The sequence below is a fragment of the Odontesthes bonariensis genome, chromosome 4, assembly GCF_027942865.1.
Source record: "Odontesthes bonariensis isolate fOdoBon6 chromosome 4, fOdoBon6.hap1, whole genome shotgun sequence".
In the NCBI taxonomy this organism is placed as follows: domain Eukaryota; kingdom Metazoa; phylum Chordata; class Actinopteri; order Atheriniformes; family Atherinopsidae; genus Odontesthes; species Odontesthes bonariensis.
Window position 1 is genome coordinate 32,295,073 of NC_134509.1, and position 19,601 is coordinate 32,314,673.

At 41.4% G+C, this 19,601-nt stretch overlaps 1 protein-coding gene across 3 annotated transcripts in view; it reads left to right on the forward strand.

The window, feature by feature from the left end:
• The first annotated feature begins 2,874 nt into the window (after positions 1–2,874).
• The window catches only part of mgat3b (beta-1,4-mannosyl-glycoprotein 4-beta-N-acetylglucosaminyltransferase b), a 73,849-nt gene continuing 57,122 nt past the window's right edge, over positions 2,875–19,601 (forward strand). For 2 of the 3 annotated variants that reach the window (XM_075463986.1, XM_075463988.1), the window contains exon 1: positions 9,399–10,156. The gene's annotated coding sequence lies outside the window, so the exon portion shown is untranslated. Of the gene's footprint in view, positions 3,028–9,398; positions 10,157–19,601 lie in introns of those variants that run through there. The other variant, XM_075463987.1, reaches the window with a different exon arrangement.

The window sequence follows — 19,601 nt, forward strand, 5'->3', positions numbered from 1 at the left end:
AGGATAGCGAGACATAGCGGAGCTTCAATTTTACGTTCTTGGCTATGAAGCGTGGTCTAATTTCTGCGCATGATGAGGAAGAAAAATGGAAGAAAAAAGCTCTTTGACAGTTAAGCAGCATAGCACTGACGGATTGTAAATGTGGAAACTTGAGCATCAGATGACAATTAATAAGGCAGTGCGAGTGAGAGGTTCTGCAGGAGCTGCAGGAACAAATGACGCCCGACATCAAAGTTGAACTGAGCCATCGCTCATTGCTTTTTTCTATCCCGTCAAGATTTCACAGTCAATAATCAGAACTTCCACATTACTAACAGAAAAGTCTTGGGTGGAAACTGCTGGATATCAGTTTATTAGTTATTTCCTCAGCATGAAACAGGGCTGTGATAACTGTCACAATGTCTGTGAGCATCTGTGAGATTAAAAGCATCAGTGTTCAATTTTCCCGACCTTATGTCAACATATTTTCCACAGCCCCCTTCTTCTTGGAGACCAGTATATTATCTCATTCCCAAGTTAATGTCGCTCAGCTATAAAGCTCTAATTGGTTTAATCAGGAAAGTCATTCAAATCTACAAAGCTGTAATCAACCACAGTTTGATGTGAATGATCCCAGAGAACCGTGTGGCATCAAAGTAGGCAGTAGCAAGAATCTTGCTGATTGCTCATTTTGGTGGCAACTCAGGCTTTCTTGCCGCTTATGCTACATGAACTTATTCAGGAAAAGGGTGTTCACTTAACCCTATAGCCTTCTGGACATTAGGAACATTAGGGTGAATGATGAGAGAGAAAAAAAGCTGCATGGTGCATTCTGCTTGTACCTTTCCTCTTCTTGTTGTATGTAGGGAAGTCTTCTGCAGAATCTCAAGGTCAATAATGAACTTAAGTCACATATGACAGGTAAACTTAGAGGACACTTGGCAAACAATATTCTTATCAGCCACCAAATTGTATCATACATTATTTGACTTAACCTCTAGTCTTTATCATGCAGGCCCACTTTTAGAATAATCATTAGACGGTTATTAATAGTCACATCAGATTTCAAACCATAATTTAATGTAAAACACCATCAGGGATTTACATTGTTACATTCGAAGCACACTGAAAGAGTGTAGTAGACACCTAATAAGTGATCATTCCTCTGATTTACTGACAACGCAGCAGTTATCGTAGTCACAAAGAGTCAGATTAAACTCAGGTGCTACACAAAAACACTGCAGCGTAATTTGAAAATATTCAATTGTTTATACTTCATCCATCCATTTGTCATTCCTGCTTCATCCTATTCAGGGTCACAGGGGGCTGTAGTCTAATCCAGCTGCCATTGGGCGACAGGTTACCAGTCCAGCACAGGGCCAACACAGAAACATACAACCACACAAGTTCATTCTCACAATTTAGAATCATCAGTTAACCTAACCTCTACAACAGCTCTCAGTGATGGTACTTGTACCCCCATTTTTAAATAGCTTATAGTTGTGTAAAACATTTATATTGTTGTTTTTCTACTGGATGCTTGAATTTCCTTTGGGATCAATAAAGTATGGATCTATCTTTCTATCGATCTAACATGCAGGTTTATTAACTGTGGAAGGAAGTCAGAGTACCTGAAGACAACCCGCACATGCTAAGGGGGGAACGTGCAAACTCCACAAAGAAATGACCCAGCTGAGATCAAAAAGGACATTTCTGACTGTGAGGGGACAGTGCTAACCACCACACAACCGTGTAATCCTATTTTTACTTCAGATTTCTAAGAAAACAAAAAAGATGATTGAATAAAAAGTAATGTATCGTGTATTTGGTCCTTGGTATTTTAATTATAATAGGCGGTCTTAAGAGGTTTTAAGTCTTAAGTCCCAACTGTTGCACATACAACAGTCAAATACAACTGTGACCTGCATGCATTGGTAAGGATGTCCATCTGGCTTCAATGCTCTCACGGGTGACTCAGCGTTTACAACTTTTGCCCAATTCTGATACCCATCACTGGACAATGCCACTTGCCCTGGATAAACACTGCTCTTTGATATCCAAAAGAAAAGCAGGAGCTGCCCAAAGCGCAAAAAACATGGCATTAAACAGACTTGCTCGTTAGTTAGATGACATCCGTGTGTGCTTGTTCTACTCTCGCCTGCATCAGCAATGCGACTTTAAAAGTTGGTTTATTTGGTCAAAGATTTCGTTTAAGCTGTGAAAATGTGCGTGTTTGCATCTACTGTCTATCTCTTCCAAAGAAGAAGCTTGATGTGAGATTAAATTACACTACTGAATGACAGATTCTTCTTTTTTTTTATCCCACTTGATGAAAATTTGCAGGTGATTTTGCGCAGGTGATGCCCCAAGCCTGTTTGAAAACGTAAGCCTTTGTGCTATATTTATCTTTAAAACAAACGATAGTTGTTCTCAAATAAATGTAGTGAGTGAAAAGCACAGCATTTGACAGTAAAGAAATTGTATAGATAATTACGTAAGGCAAACAATCATAAAAACTTATCTGAACTGCTTCATGTGCCTGGTGATTCCGCTGTGTAATCTTTGTAACCTCTTGTTCTTGGTCATGGGACTGCAGCCACTCCCATGGCTTTATGTTGTCTGTCAGGTATATGATCAAGTGACAGTGTGGGGCTGTATTTGTTGGTAACTTGAGCACAAGATACAATATCAGTACAAATGAACTTCTTGAATGTCTTCTTTTGAATTTTCTGGTGCGGAGTTTAAAAGGCACCAGCTACACAATCAACCTACCTCTCTGTGGGTGTGTTTTAAGACTTAAACACGCCTTGTTAGGTGCTGTATTTGTAATGCATCAACCTGTGGTTAACAGAGTTTGTTCAAACAACACCTACATCATTTTTTTCTTCACCTTTGCTGCCAGAGCTCCTTACTTTTGCATTGGAGCAGGAGACAAACAAGAAGACAACAGACAGGAGGTGGTTTTCCGGAAAATGGAGCCATGACTTTAACTCTTCACCTGATACTGCTTGCTAAAGAAAAAAACTGGGGCAGAAGAGAATAAGAAAGGTAAATACACAAAGCGCTCTCTTTTTTATGTTTAATCATATGCTAGCATATACTGTAGGAGTGACCACATGTGTACTGCTATTCTGGTACATTAGAGTCTCAGAAATGATGTGATTTAAACAATCACTGCCATCTTATTCTTGCTATTCTTGATTGGTCACTAATAATATAGTTAGTTTGCACAGCCTCTCATTGCTAAATCATATAGTGAATGAAAGAGGTATATTTCATATCGTAAATGCATTTAACGGCAGGGATACAATCTTATGAATCTTATCTCAGCAAAACCTAACCTATGAACCTACGGAGTGTTATAGAGGGTTATATAAGCTGCTTTCCTTGATCTAAAAGTGAAAAAGGTCTGCCAACACAGCTATCTTACAGCCTTTATGTAAAACTATGTTAAACTAGTTTAGACTGGAGACATCAATTGTCTTTTGTCTCAAGGCACACTGTACTTTAGATGTCTTTTTCCACACACACATACATTTAGATGTCTACTTTTCCTTGAATTAATTCTGGCTGTCTGCAACCAACTCCAGATTTCTGCCTGTCATTGTGGAATGTTATCGGCGGGGAGCTCGGTGGCCGTTGAAATGAAAGCTCTAGACAACAGTAATGTTTCAATATGTCTGGATTTGGATCAAAGTTGGTTATATCTTCAATGTAATCTGAGAAGGCTGTTGATTTTCTTTTCATTGGAATTTTTATATATATATATATATATATATATCTCTTAGGTTCTCCTGAGGGGACAGAAGTTTGCTGTTTTGTGTCAGTGTTGAATAAGTGCTTTCAATTTGTTCTTTTATTGAGGCATAAAGTTTTCAGTCTTTCCATGTCTGTATTTAGACTTTTCACCAAAATTGTGTGGGCTTTCGCAATGTGATGTAAACTTGTCCGATTTGAAATGAAAATGATGGCCAATAAGGTAACACTAGAGAAATTACTAAATATGTTGCTCTTTGGCTACCCTTACAGTTGTGGGATGTAACATTTCTGTCATATTTAGGAATCTGGAGTTCACAAAGTTAAAGCAAAGCGGCGGTGTTGCATCACAGGAGTGCAGGGCTGGACACCAAAGTTTTCTAAGATAGCTTCAAGTTAAAGATAGCTTTAACTTTAGTGAAGTTAATGATGTCATTTTAAGTGTTCCACTACATATTAGCTGATCTAACATGACTGGTTTTCATTTTGCAATGTTAGAACATGAGTGCAGTTAAAGCATAAAATCCAATTATTGTGTCTTATTTAGTGTTTTCATGTCTCGTGAAGCAGAGTCATTGTGTGATGGCCAACATGACTAATGCCACATATTCTTCTTGCCCAGACAGTTGACATGATTAGGTTTATAGTTAACAGTCAATAATTAAAGAAGTTTCTGGGATCGTTTACCTTTTGTCTCTTAGATTGTGCATGTTTTCATTTAACACTAAGAATACATTCTTTCAAATTCCTGGAAAAAATTAGAGTACATAGCTTTAGGGTCTTTAATTGTATCTATGACCTTGAGAGTAGGGTTAGGGTTAGGCTATATAAGGTAGCATCTTATTATCAGAGCCAAAACTTCAGCCAGACTCTCAGGTGATGATGCTAACAGGCTGACATCAATATTTGATGAAGAAAAGAAACAGCATGAGATGTGGGTCTCTAAACCTTCCCCCAATGACTACTGATTGCTCAGAGTGAGAACAAATGCTGACTTTGAAGATCCCAGACTGAGATGAGGGATGTTACTCTACAGGAGGCCCAGCATCCAGCTGGATTTGCTGCACAACAAGCTGAGGTGTTGCCAACTTCACCGGCTCACTTCACTGGTTAAAACGTGAAGGATCATAGACCACTGCAGGTCTGAATGTTGTCACAGATGCCAAATATCTAGAACCGGGGCCTTTAATTAGCTTGTTTCCTCCAGCCGTGAGTCTGAGAAAAGTAACACCACACTAACCCTGAAATAGTTATGGTCACAACAAACTAGACCAAAATGTCATTGTATGCAATGTTATTAGTTATGATTTGGTCAAACTGTGTTTTAAAATTATATTATAGCACAAATGTCAGAAAAAAAGTAACGTTAAGCAGCTGCAACATCAAAACTGCATAAAATCCTTTGTTTCAACAATCGATAGCTCTCAAGTGTTCTTGATAATACTATATTGATAACTTGAGTACAGTTTTTGAGGACAATGTCCCCTTCCAATCCAAGTTCAACTTTACTATGATAAAAATCTGTTTACATTTGCAATTTCTATATTCTATAACATTCGTTTTTCTCATTTCCATCCTGACAATAAATGTTTTGATTACTTTTAAGTAAATAAGTAAGAAAAGACTAAATTTCGAAATGTGAAATTTTGTACGATGCAGTCAACAATTAAGATCCTCAAGTCTCTGTTCTCTGCATCATGAGGAGTCAGCTTTGAATATTACCGGAAGACAATATTAGAACGTTTATAAAGACATCATGATACCGACACATGGTTGGTGTAACACAAAGTGCTCAAACATACATTTATGGTGGTGTTATCTGCCATGTTGGTTGTTTTAGTGCTGAAAAATAAAAACAAACACCATGGCAGAGAAAGTTAAACTGATCCATGTGACAAACAGTAGCACCTTGGCTTCAGCACTAATGAATGCAGTTTATTCCTGCATTATATGGCTCCATGTTTCTGATCCTTCATTACTAAGTTGTGAAAGACACAGCAGTTTATAAATATTTTAAACATGTTACAGCAATATAATACTTATTAAATGTAAATGTAGTTACATGTTGTATCCATGATTGAAGGTTGATAACAGTGGGTTTGTCAGGTACAGCAATTATTAGCAACCCCACCCAGTATCACGTGCCAATGCTCCTCTCTGTCATCATCATCATCATCATCAACTTTATTTATAAAGCCTTTTAACACAGCCGTGGCTGAAACAAAGTGCTGTACAACGCAAAATAAAACAAGGCATAAAACACAAGAACAATGTAAAAACAACAATAAACAACAACAATATTAAAATAATAAAAACAATAACAGAAACAGAGTCTCATGCTGGGTTAAAAGCCAGGGAATAAAAATGGGTTTTGAGACGAGTTTTAAAAATGGGCAGTGAAGGGGCTTGTCTGATATAAAATGGGAGGTCGTTCCAAAGTTTCGGACCGGCAGCGGAAAAGGCTCTGTCTCCTCTGAGCTTCCGTTTAGCCCTCGGTTCCTCCAGGAGCAGCTGATCAGCTGACCTGAGGTACCGGGCAGGAGCATACGGATGGAGCAGCTCAGAGAGGTAAGGCGGGGCGAGTCCATTTAAAGATTTAAAAACAAATCTTAAAATGGACTCTAAAATGCACAGGCAGCCAGTGGCGGGAGGCTGAAATGGGAATAATGTGCTCCCTCTTACGTGTTCCAGTTAGGAGGCGAGCGGCAGCATTTTGGACTAACTGGAGACGTGCGAGGGAGGACTGGCTGACTCCAAGATAAAGAGCATTGCAGTAATCCAGCCGAGATGTGATGATGTGCGTCACACAACCACTGCATACAGACAAGGGCTAAGCTACCTCAGTCAACAACATATATTTGACAAACTAAATGAAACAAAATAACATCCACATAAAAAGTCAAATTAACCAAAGTACCTGTTCACTCCCACTGCTCTACACTCTTAACTTAGTTTGCCTCACCCAAATGAGTAGTCAGGCAGCTCGCTTCAGCTTGAGTCTTTGTGCTCTTGTGTGCACTCAATGAAAACATGCCTCCAGCATATAAACCTCGGAGAGAGAGGTGTTTGTGTCCGCTTCCAAAATGAAATAACTTCCTGTGTAAATGAAAAAAAAAAAGTGACAATGTATGTATATTTTCACCTTAGTGAGGGGAATAGCAGCAGAGCATGCAAGAGCGTTTCCATGGTAATCATACCTGAATAGTTGCACCACTGACATAACAGTTTGTGCCTATAAACATGTGTTTTGAAATGGCTGACCAATTAAAATGCCAAACAGATTAAATGAATTGACATAAGACTAGACCAGTGTATTATGTGCTTGAAATAACCCATATCATCCTCTTATACAGGTTCATCATTCACAACATTAGTTTTCAAAGACTGCACATTGCTGCAGCACCTTTTATCACCTGTCACAAATGCTTGATGCTTTGATTCGTCAGAAATGGTGTGAGGGCATAGTAGAGGTTGCAGTTAAACAAAGACTTCAGCAGGGTGATGTAGAAGAGCTAATGAAGAAAAGGCTGCATTGCCAATGAAATGCATCGGGTTCGCAGTTCATGGGCGGTGTACTCTGCTGGACAGAATGTAAGTGTGAATTGAACTAATAATTCTAATATTAGAATTTGCATCTGGGCATCTGCAGCTGATACACACTGTGCAGAGAAATGGTATACTGTCACTCAGTACTTCTCTCTTCTCTACTAAATAAGCACGCTCTGGGGTCACTCTGTGCTCCATGTGTTAACTTATTACAGAAGCTATATTTTTATTTCTTTATTTTACAGTTTTAACCCTCTTACGACTACAACACAAAGGACGTAGATCTCCAATAACAAAATGGCAAAGTGTAAACATGGGGATTTCTCTGCCGTACGTCCTATAAGATATGAATAGTTGTGCATACACACAGTCATCTGAAAAAGAAAGTACACTCTTTCTATTTAGAAATTTTATGAATCAGGACATAAAAAAACCCAGAATATCTGGTTCTTATCAGATCTCTCACAGGTATAGAAACACTGACTGACAAGCTCGGACTAAATAACATTGCGTCATTAGATAGATAGATGGATAGTGTAGTATATAAGAGGGATGGTCGCCTGAGCCGATGTGGAGATGAGTGATGAAGAACTCTGGTGACACGAACTTAATCGAACATAGAAACCTTTATTGCATTCATCAGGTCCGTCTCGAATTTACAAAAAAGATGCATCAACTCTGGAGAGGTCATTGGCCAATGTTCGAATGAAATCTCTCCCTCTTTTTCATCTGCAGCTCATTTTTATGGGGTGTCTCCTTTTTACGTGCCTGTCTCCAGGCATCTTGCCAGAAAATAATGCATACGGACTTCACTCCTTTGGAATGTATTTTCCTCCGGATCTCCTTATTTGACTATATGCTTTCTCTGGTTGGGAACACATACACTCAGTGGCATTCATCAGTGACGTGTTTGGAGCCTATGCACTCAGCGACCTCAGTGATGCTTACTTTCAAATATTCTCTCTAAGTATCAGACACCTCAATAGATAGATAGATGACTTTATTCATCCCTGAAGGGAATTTAGCTCGTTTGTTAAATTATATATTTAACAAAAACAAAAGACAAAATGCAGAAGAAGTGGGTGAAAAAGTGCTTTCATAAGAATAAACAGGGGAAGTCCTAGTCAGATGCCGTTAATCAAAGGCACTTGATCAGCATCAAGTGTGAGCACATAAAACTGGAGGTTTTGTCAGTTTCCTGCTCTGGAGCATTCAGATAACATAATGCCAAAGAGGAAGGATATCAGCAATGATCTTAGAGAAGCAATTATTGCCACACGTCAGTCTGGGAAGGATCAGAAGGCCATTGCCTTCGTTTTGCAGTGAGAAAAAAATGTTCACAAGTGGAAAACATTCAAGATATTTGTCAATCTTCCCACAAGTGGACGTCCCAGAACCCCCCCCCCCCCCCCCCCCCCCCCCCAACATTTCTTTAAATCTTATCGAGAAACAATGAAAGTGTTGTTGTTGTTGTTGTTGTTGTTTTTTATCTGATGTAATATTTATTATCTCTTCCTATGTGAAGCCTATCCACTGAAAGCAAGATTCGACCCAAGAACCATCCTGCTCTGAGGGCAACCACTACAGCACCTCAAAGACCTCACGAAAGGGAGCCAGACTAATCTTAGCAGCGCGTGGTTCCGTCATACTGAGCTGACACACATGAGTGATGTGTCCCATCCAGCTGGGGCGCTGGGGTGGATCTCATGCGGTTCTGATCCACCAACATTCCCTGCATCTCACTGATCTTCTGGCGCCGCCTTCGGGCCACATTTTTAGTGAGTAAATGTATGCAACCAGCACCATCGTCTCTCCATTCTGGAGCCATGCAGGGGGCATAAATAGCACTCTATCTGGTTCTAAGTCTGGTTCGGTGTGCTTTTGTTTTGTTCCCGTGTTCCTGATGTCTGCAGAAAGTGTGGATATATGCAGGAAGACGAGACTTCTGGAAGCATCACAGGGGAATAAACAGTCCTCCGTTTAAAGCCCTCTCCATTCGTTTCCTCCCGCCTCCCTATCTCTCATATTTCAGATGGTATATTTCTCATGATTTACCCACCCCCGACCCGCTGATAAGCAGCATAACGGGGAGGAGCTCTCATTTCGCGGGGCTCCTCCTTCCCGTTCTCTTCGTTTTCTTTCTCGCCCCCCCAACACGCATACTGGTCTCCACCCCTTCTTTATTCGTATAGCCTGCTGTATGCATCGAGAGGGGAGATGAAAAAGCCGTAAAAGAGAGGGTCTTCGGGGGGTTCTTGTATTCTCCTGAGCGTAAAAAAAGGCGTCGCGGCGACTGCGGCGCGCCGCACGGAAAGAGTGGGAGACGCATCGCGGACAGGGATACAGAAGACAGAGGGAGGAGGCGGCTGTGGGTCGTAAACACGACAGAAAGCAGCGATTAGGACGGCAGACAGCAGCGATCACCCCCCCACCGCCACCCCCGTGTGCCTTCTCATCTCCCCATCTCCATCCTTTACACTCACCTCAGCGCGTTAAGAGCAGCCGTCGTTTTCCCTTTGTCTTGCAAATAGATTGCATTTACCGGTGTAGTTCGGACCTTCACGGGATAAACATCAAGAGGCAGGAACGGAGGCTGAGCCATCACCACGACCCACAGGATCTCTCCACCGAACGTCCTGCTCGGGACGTTCAAGCGGCGCGTCCGACCTACTGATTAAAGTCGGAGAGGCGAGATGTATGCAGAGTGAGCGGGTGGAAGCAGAGCCCGCGACCCCGGTTACCACCACCGACTCTCCGGCATCACCAATGCGATGGCATAGCGGCTCCTGCAGCAAAACGAAAAGGCTTGAGTCAGATCAGCAGGGCTCTCATCCACCATGAACCTCTGAAAGACAATCGGCACAGGCACAGATGGGTAAGAGGAGATGCTGTGTTTTCTATGAATTCCTTTTTATGTATATAATGCTTAGAGGGGGGGTGGAGCGGAGACTCCTGCCGTTCCACTAACCATGTTGGATGCAACGTAAGGGGGTGTATGTGATGAAGTTGTGCCCCTCTAATTCGGACGTAGATTTGTGGTTTGAGTTCGAGCCAATGGGTTCTTTGTTTGGTTTCTTGACTTTGTTCTAAAAACAGTATCTGCCAGGACTATTGTAGACTGATGAATTAGGCAATGGGCCTAAGACCTTTAAGTCAAGGGGTCAGGAAGGCCCTGTTTTGTTTTGTTTTTTACCTGAAAATGTCATGGAAGGAGACACAAAATGACAAGAAAGTCTCAGAAAGATGGAGAACAAAAACACTTGCAAAGTTAGCATAAAGATACAAGAGGCACACTGTCTTAAATCATCTAAATCAAATAAGTTTTTATGTTTTCAAGTCACTGAGTGACTCGGTGGATATATAAAGCACCAATGTTGTCAGGATTTGGAGTGAAATTCCCCTTTTGTTTGCCCCTAACTTACTTAGGGTGCCCACTGATACGACAGTGCTCTATGGGATACTTTTACGTTCTCACGCTGTCACACGTCCGATTTTTCACCAAAAACACCTGATCTGGTGACAGTGCTCGGTCCTGTCGCCACTTCATGGAGCCTCCCAGAGAAAAGCCTTGCCACACATCACCTCACCGTCTCTGAATCACCCTGCCCCTGGCACTCGTCTTCTGTATGCCACGGCTGCAAGCCAAGCTGACAGAAACTATTTTCATCTTGCGGATAGTCAGACTGACATCGAAACCTGCCACCACTGAGCCCATTGCTAATTTCCCATGAGAGGTAGTTCCAGCTCCCTGGCCTGTGCTGGAGGGTCAGGTATTGCTATAAAACTACGAGGGGGGGGGGGGGGGGGGTGCATGTAAATGAGAGGCTGGCTCAGCTGGTACCTGATAGACAGTTAATTGCAAGTTTTGTGCTTATGATTGAGGGAGATATTGGTATCGCTCAGGTTGTAGCAAAGCAGATGCAGGTTTTGACGGTATAGAAATACACTTGAGGTGTCCTATTGGGGAACATGCACATAAAGCACTTCCTCTGAAAGGCTGATGAACTGCAAAGGGAGCCTTTCAGTTGTGGAGCAGTTGCAGCCTGTAAAACCTTGCAGCTCTAGGTGTAAATGTGTGTCGCAGGGTATCAGTGATTATGCAGGTTTTCAAAGATGCATGTTGAGAGGTTCCTCATAGGGGAGTTGGAGTCGATGTGTTCATCGTAAGAAAGGCAAAGTGCTACTCCTCTACTCTTTCTGGGTACAATTGAACCAAGAAGCTTTTTCGTGAATTTGCTTTGGTCTTTTTATTTGTTTGGACCACAAACTGGTCCCATAACAGTGTATGTCAGGCAGTGAAGAGAGCAGAGAAAGAGCGGGCCACGGGAAAGCAGAGAGGGCTTCACTGTGTTTGCAGCTGCATCAGCTGAAACAGAGACACGCTACTACAGTGGCTAACTTGTGTCTTTAAATAGTCAACTATGGCTGAGCAAACATCCCAGAGCCCCCTGTTTCAAGCAACCACAATGACAAAGACCACATCTTGTGGGGATGTTGACCTTTTCACCGGGGTGATGCTTATGCTGAGAGACGGGGTAGTGGATTGGTTTGTGTGTGTGAACGTTTATGTTACATGATGGAGACTCAAAACCTGAGAGCACACCAACTTATGGGGATTTCTTGTAAGCGTGGGGACCAAATTGTGGCTCCCTTGAGCACAAAGTGTTGTTTGAGGGTTATGGTTTGGTTTAGGGGTCAGGGTTAGAATTATGATTTGGAAGTTTAGGGTAAAGCTGAGGGTTGGGCATTCAATTGTAATGGTTAAGGTTAGAGTAAGGGTCTAGGGAATGTATACAAGTATGTGTATGTATATATATATATATATATATATATATATATATATATACATATATATACATACACAGTATATATATGCAAAGATATATGACAAATGTGTATGTGTGTTTGCATAGAAAGGATGAAGAGGGAAAGAAAATATTTCAGGGGAATTTTATGTGGCTCTGTCATGAGCTGAGTTGGAGGTGTGGTCTGAATGGGGAAATAAATGCATGAATAATAAAGATTGAAAGTGGGTGGATGCCATGGATGACCTGGAGAAAAAAAAGCAGACTGATTGAACGAGCTCAAGGGGGGGTGAGATGGCTGTTCTGTCAGTCGTCTCTTTAAACAACTTGTGGGCTCAGATCCACCTGCGTCCCACAGCTGAAACTAACTATCTTTGTTAGATTTGATTTTAGAACTCATACATGGGATTCCTCCTTCAATTTTACTCTCAATGTGATTTTATTGAAATGATTAGCGGCGGACGCATCAAGAGTACATTTCAGGAAATCGTGCTACTCGGTAGGTATATAAGCTTTATTTCCCATTAAATGGAGATTTATGTTTTACTCTTGGCCACGGTCTGTAATTCCTGGCAGTTTTAACCAATAAATAGTCCAATGTGTCCTTATAAAAACTATATTTTGTTATTTTCTACTCCTTACCCTTTGTGTGAGCCTCTTTTGACAGGCATTCTCAGCTAATTACTAGTCCCCAAAATGTCAAACTATTACTTTAAGGCAGTGAAATGCAGTTTGACAGATGATTTGTCCTCTGCCCGTCTTTCCTCATGGCGACAGATAACAAACTTAGCTGCTGGTCCGGCGGTTTTCATGCCTTTACCCACAAAGAAAAAATTAATCATCAGACAGCGTCATAGCATTATTAGTTTGTTTGTGTTTTTGGTTAAGAGAAGACGATATTTCCAACTCTTGGCGGCAGTGACATGCAGTCTTCCCCACTCACTCGTTCTCTATTGCTAACCTCGTCACACACAGATCTTTCATTATGCTGCACACTCTTTTTAGTGCGTCTGACTCAGGTTGCAAGGTCGAAACAAATGGCTTTGCTGGCACACACGGAGGCTGTCAGCTGATATTGCAGAAGGTGATCATGGTACGCAGAGATTGGCATGCTGTTCGTGTGGCATTTATCAATAAGAAAAACAACCTAAATCAGATATAAGATTTCATCCCAATCTTTAAACTTGCAGGCTGCAGTCAGATTAAGAATTTTTGAAATTTCCTAAATCTTTGAAGTCTTTTTTTTTTGCAAGTTGCATTTTGTGAAACGTGAGAATGTCTGCAGGAAATTAGCACAAACCGGGCTCGTTGTTGCAGACATCTGATCTCCTGCCATGTGTGAACATCAGTGAAAGACATTAAAGACAGATTTACAATGCCAGAGGAAAAGTCCACTATCACATTACTGAAGCTACCTGTGAAATGGTGGCTTTTGTTCACAAACCTCTGGCTGCTGGGTTTGGAGCAGAGTAGATGGAAACAAGCCCTATGCAAAAACAGCACAGGTTAAGCATTACGTCCTTGTTTGCAACCTGCTCGGACATTATTCAAGTATGTTTTCCATCTCAGTTTAATTGTTCATTGAAAAGTTCAAATAAAGATAGCAAATCAAATATTTATAGCATGTGCGTAGTGTGAAACCCCCGTTGCTCAGAGGGCCATGTGTTTGATTATAGACAGCTGTCTCTGAATTAATCTGCTGAAAGAAAGTAGATTTTGTAACGTCACAACTACAGAGGAGCCAGTGTTGGTTCAGTGTTCACCACACAGAGATGTAATGTGAAAGTGTTAAACAGTTGGACACATTGTGCCTAGTGGTGAAAGTCATCGGACACTTTATGATTTTATGCAAAACATGCTCATGCTTTGCTCACAGAGTTTTGGTAGTCTTTGGCTCCATGTTCATATCTTCTCTGTATTTCATGGTACTATAATACCCTGACAGAAACTTAGATTCGTGTGCTTTAAGGATGCCCATTTAGCTCATAAGCTGTTCGCTGCAGACTCCTGAAGTTGAGATATTACGACCTCAAGCAGCAGCTGATGGATTCGGTAGTTCAGCAGAAGCTGATGTACAGGTTTAAAATAGAACAGGAGCAGAATAATCTTTAACTGAATGTAAATGATGTCCGGCTCCTTGTGACGGTAGACCACCTAGATCACCTGGATCTCTGCAGTGAGACGTGCTGTGTGGCAAAATCAGAGCCCAGGTTGACTTCGTGGAAGGCTGTGAGAAGTTAGTTTTGCTCTCTGTTCACGAGGGACAAGGCATTGTTATACACTTTATTACGTAGGTTGTCAAAGGGATGTTTTCAGTGCTGGGACACAAGCAAAAACACTGCTGTGCACCAAAGCAGGTAAGGCTCAGCTCAATAGTGTGTGAAAAGGGAGAAGATGGAAGCATTCAGCATGGGGAAAACCCATAAGATAATCCGTTTATGGGTATTTTCCTTCAGGGTGACTTCCTCTTCATGTGCAGCTCATTGTGTATTGTTTAATTATTTACCTGGAGCCTACAGTAGAATCAACCTCTGTGTTCAACATTAGCACCATGTGTGTAATCTCTGCTGTGCAGGGTCGTCTCAGGCTCCAGGAAGTCCAGACAGCTTCATACTAACCCTACCAAAAGGTTATGTTCGGCTGAGCACTGCCGGCCTCTGCTGCTGTGGGAATTAAGCTGTCTTCCACCTCTGATCTGGCATCCGTAGACTCACATGCACGCTCATGGACATGCACACTGCAATGATTCTGCCCAACAGCGTTCCTGGAGAGAAAAGGAGACAAATGCACACGTGCATTTTTTTTTTTTTTTGACTTGATTTTTTTGTCTTCAAATGAAGCTTTCTAATTCTTTTCCACTGCCCGCGCGTCTCGTAAACACGCAAATCCCCAACACGTACATGCATTGTGATGACTTCCTGCCCGCACGCACTGTAAATCCTGTGTTTATGTTTAAAGACAGGAGCATGGACCGAGTCAAAAAAAGACGTACTGGGTTTTAAGCAACATACAGGCTTCATGCTTTGGGGTTAAGTGTTCACAGCCATCATTTGTTGTTTAAAGAGTGTTTGACGGCTCCATGCATGAACAGTTCAGAGTTTTCACAACAAGCTGTGCGGGTTAAAAGAAACGCACAACGCTTGTAAGGTAGCGCCGCTGTGCTTTACTTTGATACTGAACGCTCACCTCTTACCCCAAACTACGAGGCTGTGATGTTACATTTTTCTCTGAGAGGTGTGCCGCTGAGTATGGCATGCAACACAGAGATATTGTAATGGGTGTTTTCTTGATAGATATACTATAGATATTGGAAGTTCTCTGTCATTTGGCAGTAATTAAACAAGCAAAACTTTGAAGCTTGAAACTCGGGTCATTAGCTTCACTGAAAAGATGGCAGGCTGAGCTAATGAGAGTTTTTGATGCTTAATGACACAGTGACTGTCTGCAGGGTGAGAAAGAGCAGGGCAAGGGATTGGTATTTCTAGGGTGTGTTCTTTTTGTTTTTATCCATCATTTCATCTGTCATCTTTTCTTTTCACACTGTCATAAACAAGATCCGGAAACTGCTGCCGTCCCTGTGTTATCATGGCTAGTTCAGGATTAACTGAGGATGCTCTTATGAGCCATATCAGGGGCATGAACAGACGACCAATATGACTTTTACAGTTTGAGGCATTACAAAACTAAAAATATGACAAAGGAAGCCCTGAACTGTTAGGCAGCTGAAATCCTTAATGTAGCAAGAATTTGCGTTCTTCTTTCCAATCTTCCACCTCGCATTGTAGAAAAAGGAGATTTGCAGCGTGCGGTGGCAAGCATATTTATTTACATTTTGCACAGAGCTCCAGTTTTTAAAAAGCAAACATCTATATACAATCAAAATGAAAAATTTAAAATAATTTGAAAACTTTTGAATGGTGTTTTTGTCTGAGGATGAACTGTCTGGATACACAGAGCAGACATGGGGCCTATGAGACCTCATCTAATGTAACCTGCACCAGAAGTTACACGTGACTCATCTAATGTCATGCTTGATCAGTTAACTGCCGGTGCATTGGTCTTCTCTCTAGCTCTCCCTCTCTGGCTGAAATTTAGAATAATGCTGCATAGTTTTCACCAGACCTTCCAAGCCCCAAAAATTTCACAGGGCCTTGTTAAGATATTTTTCTTTTGATTTGTCTGCCTGTATTAGTTTAATGTAATCCAGCAATACTAAATGTCCTCCCTGAAGACTAGATTGACACAATGTAAATTCTTCTTTCTTTGTTTGCATTGGTTTTATAGCAGAGGTCTTCAACAGGGGGTCCGCGGAGGTACTGCAGGGGGGTCGCAAAATCTTTTGTTGATTAGACGATTTTTAACATTTAAAAAAAAACATTTTTATTTTTTTTTTTTCAAACAGTTTTTTCTCACAAATTGTGTGCAAACGTGTGCCATCCACAGATGGTTTGAGGATTCATTGTCCCATCTACATGCATGTTTAAAGTTAAAATCTGTGGATTATTTGAATAGCTCAGTGTTGTATGCAAGATGTTTGTTTATAAATGGCAGTGGCACGGCCACCCTGTACCTTGCACATGTTTAAAATAAAAACATGAATATATTAACCTGTGTATTATTTGAATAGCTTAGTATTGAATGTACAATAACAGAGTAGCTATGTTTATACACGGCACCAGGCCCCGATAAATATAAAACACAATTGTATGCCATATAAATAGTAGGGGGGTCCCTGGCCTGAAAAACGTTGAAGACGCCTGTTTTATAGCATCCTGGAGTTTGCATGTTCTCCCTGTGTATGTGTGGGTTCTCTTCAGGTACTCCGGCTTCCTCCCATCATCCAAAAACTTGCATGTTAGGTTAATTTGTGACTCTAAATTGTCCCTAGGAGTGAGTGTGAGCATGCATGGTTGTTTGTCTCTGTGTGGCCCTGTGATGGTCTGGCATACTGTTCAGGGTGTACCCCGCCTCTCGCCCAATGACAGCTGGGATAGGCTCCAGCCCCCAGCGACCCTAAAGTGGCTCAAGCGGGTAAAGAAAAAAGATTGATGGAGATAGTATCCTGTATTTTAAGTGTCACTTTGCCTTTGAGCCATCTGTGCAGCTGTAATATTATTATTATTAGAGTAATTTCTGACACGATCAGCTTTACAGGAAAAAAAAAAAAAAAGGTGCCTTCAACCTCATCAACTCTACTGGTCATCATATAAACTTTGGACTTTGTTTTTTTCAAGTATATTTACCATTTTGCAAGTCTGTGCAATGACACGTACACTCATTGTTGTCTTTATACAGCAAAGAAGTACAGTGCAGTGATAGACCTACTTAATACTACTCTTTAGTCTCTGCAGTCTCTTACACACATACACAAACACACTATCTCTAAGGCAGGGGTTGAGGGGCTGTTGTTGTTATGATTAAGTATGGATTTCTGCTCTGGCAGGTCAAACTGAGTGTGGCTGAGCTTTATATGGATGAGGAGCACTCCAAACACAGCTGCTGTTTGTCAGAGACAGGACCGACCAGCCATCCATGCACCGGCATTACAACTTTTTCCTTTCCTCACTTGCTTTCTAGCTCCCTTCTGTTGCTCCCGTCTTGTCGTTTTAAAGGCTGCTTCTCTTTTCCAACTAAGTTTCTATTCGGTTTCTCTTTGGCTTACCCCTATCCTCTATATATATAATTACATAGATGCAGGCACACAGTGCTACTATGTTGTGTTTTTGTCAGTGAGCCAAGCTGAGTTGGCTCAAAATAAACCAGACCACCTGTCCAAAATAGAAGTTCTCTGTCCTTGAAGATTCATCTCTCCCTTTCTTTCAGTGCCCCAGTCTTTATTCCACCTACAGCCTCTTGGTTACCTCAGTATCTCATGGAGACTCTGGGACACCTCAAGTGTCCTTGTAGAGAAAATGATCCTGACCTGTGCTTAGCCTAGCATGTGTATTTATTGAGGCTAGAATGCAGGAATGTACCACTGCTGCACAGTTTATCTGGGGTGTCTGGTGCCAGTTGGAAATGTAGCACAAGTCACGGTGGGGTCAAAGATGAATATGCAGATCTGTTTGTGCGGTGTGCCAGATGGTGCTTGTTGATTCAGACAAAAAAGTTTAAGAAGAGAGCGTTGAAATAACACAACTTTGCGACAAATTCTCTGCTCATTAAGCCCAACATCTGTACATCTTAGTAATAACTGTATTAAATGTTGCCACATTTATGTTAGGCCTAATGTTTATGTTTATGTTTATGCATTTGGCAGACGCTTTTATCCAAAGCGACTTCCACTGGTAGGCGGGTAGAGAAAAGGGGTCTTGCCTCAGGACCCTTACTGAACCTTTCATGCAGGGGATGAACATTTAGGGGAACATTTAGTTGAGAAGTGCACACACTTTGCATGTTCGTATTGTTTCAGCTCATGGGCGACGTTATTTTGATCACTTAAAACACAGAGAAGCAGTTCAGCGCACACGTATTATACACGTTAGTTAGACAGCAATGGCTGCACTGACCTCGTTGTGCCTTCAGTTTAGCCTCTGTTGATGGAAAATGATTAATTCTCCTTTAGCATGTGCCGGGTGGTGTATTTCTAGCTCAGAGAAAGGGTGCGTTATTTTGCTTTTCCGTATATGAATACATGTTTATCAATAGGAGGGGTTACTTGGTGTGACTGAGGTGGCTTTAGAGGTGAAATTAGCAACCGTCCCATGCAGGCTGTCCACTTTGGTGTTTCATCCTGTCTTTGTATGTATAAGTAAGTCATGAAATTTGAGACTCCTTCAGAGCTACAGTGAACTTTCATTTATGAATACTTTCTTTTTTTTTCATTTATACTTTCATTTATGAAGTACAAATTCAATTTTGGAAACGTTGAGTGCGGTCTCACTGTGCTTTGTAAACAGGAAATTCCACCACACCTCTGATTGATGTGTGATTGTTTTTATGCCAGAAATAATCCTGCGAAAAAAATGTTGTTGTTGTCATTTTAAGACCATTTTTTACCTCTAATACGTTCATTTTATGCCATAATAATGCAAGCACAATCTTTCAAAGAGCAAGGAACATTTAATTTAAGAAGAAATGAAGACAAATGAGCATTAAAGTACCCCCCCCCCAAAAAAAAAAAAAAAAAAAACGACACATGAGCAGAGGTCCGTTTCACGAAGCAGGTTTAGTGAAAACTCTGAGGTGATTAACCCTGAAATGAGGGAAACTCTGAGTTTTCCGTTTCACAAAGGGAGGTAACTCAACCCCGAGAAAGAGGGGTAACTCTAGCCTGTTTCACAAAGAGAGGTAACTTAACCTCTCGGTCAGTTACCGTAGTAACAGACTCTACCTAACCAGAGGTCCGTTTCACGTAGCAGGTTTAGTGAAAACTCTGAGTTTATTAACCCTGAAATGAGGGAAACCCTGAGTTTTCCGTTTCACAAAGGGAGGTAACTCAACCCCGAGAAAGAGGGGTAACTCTAGCCTGTTTCACAAAGAGAGGTAACTTAACCTCTCGGTCAGTTACCGTAG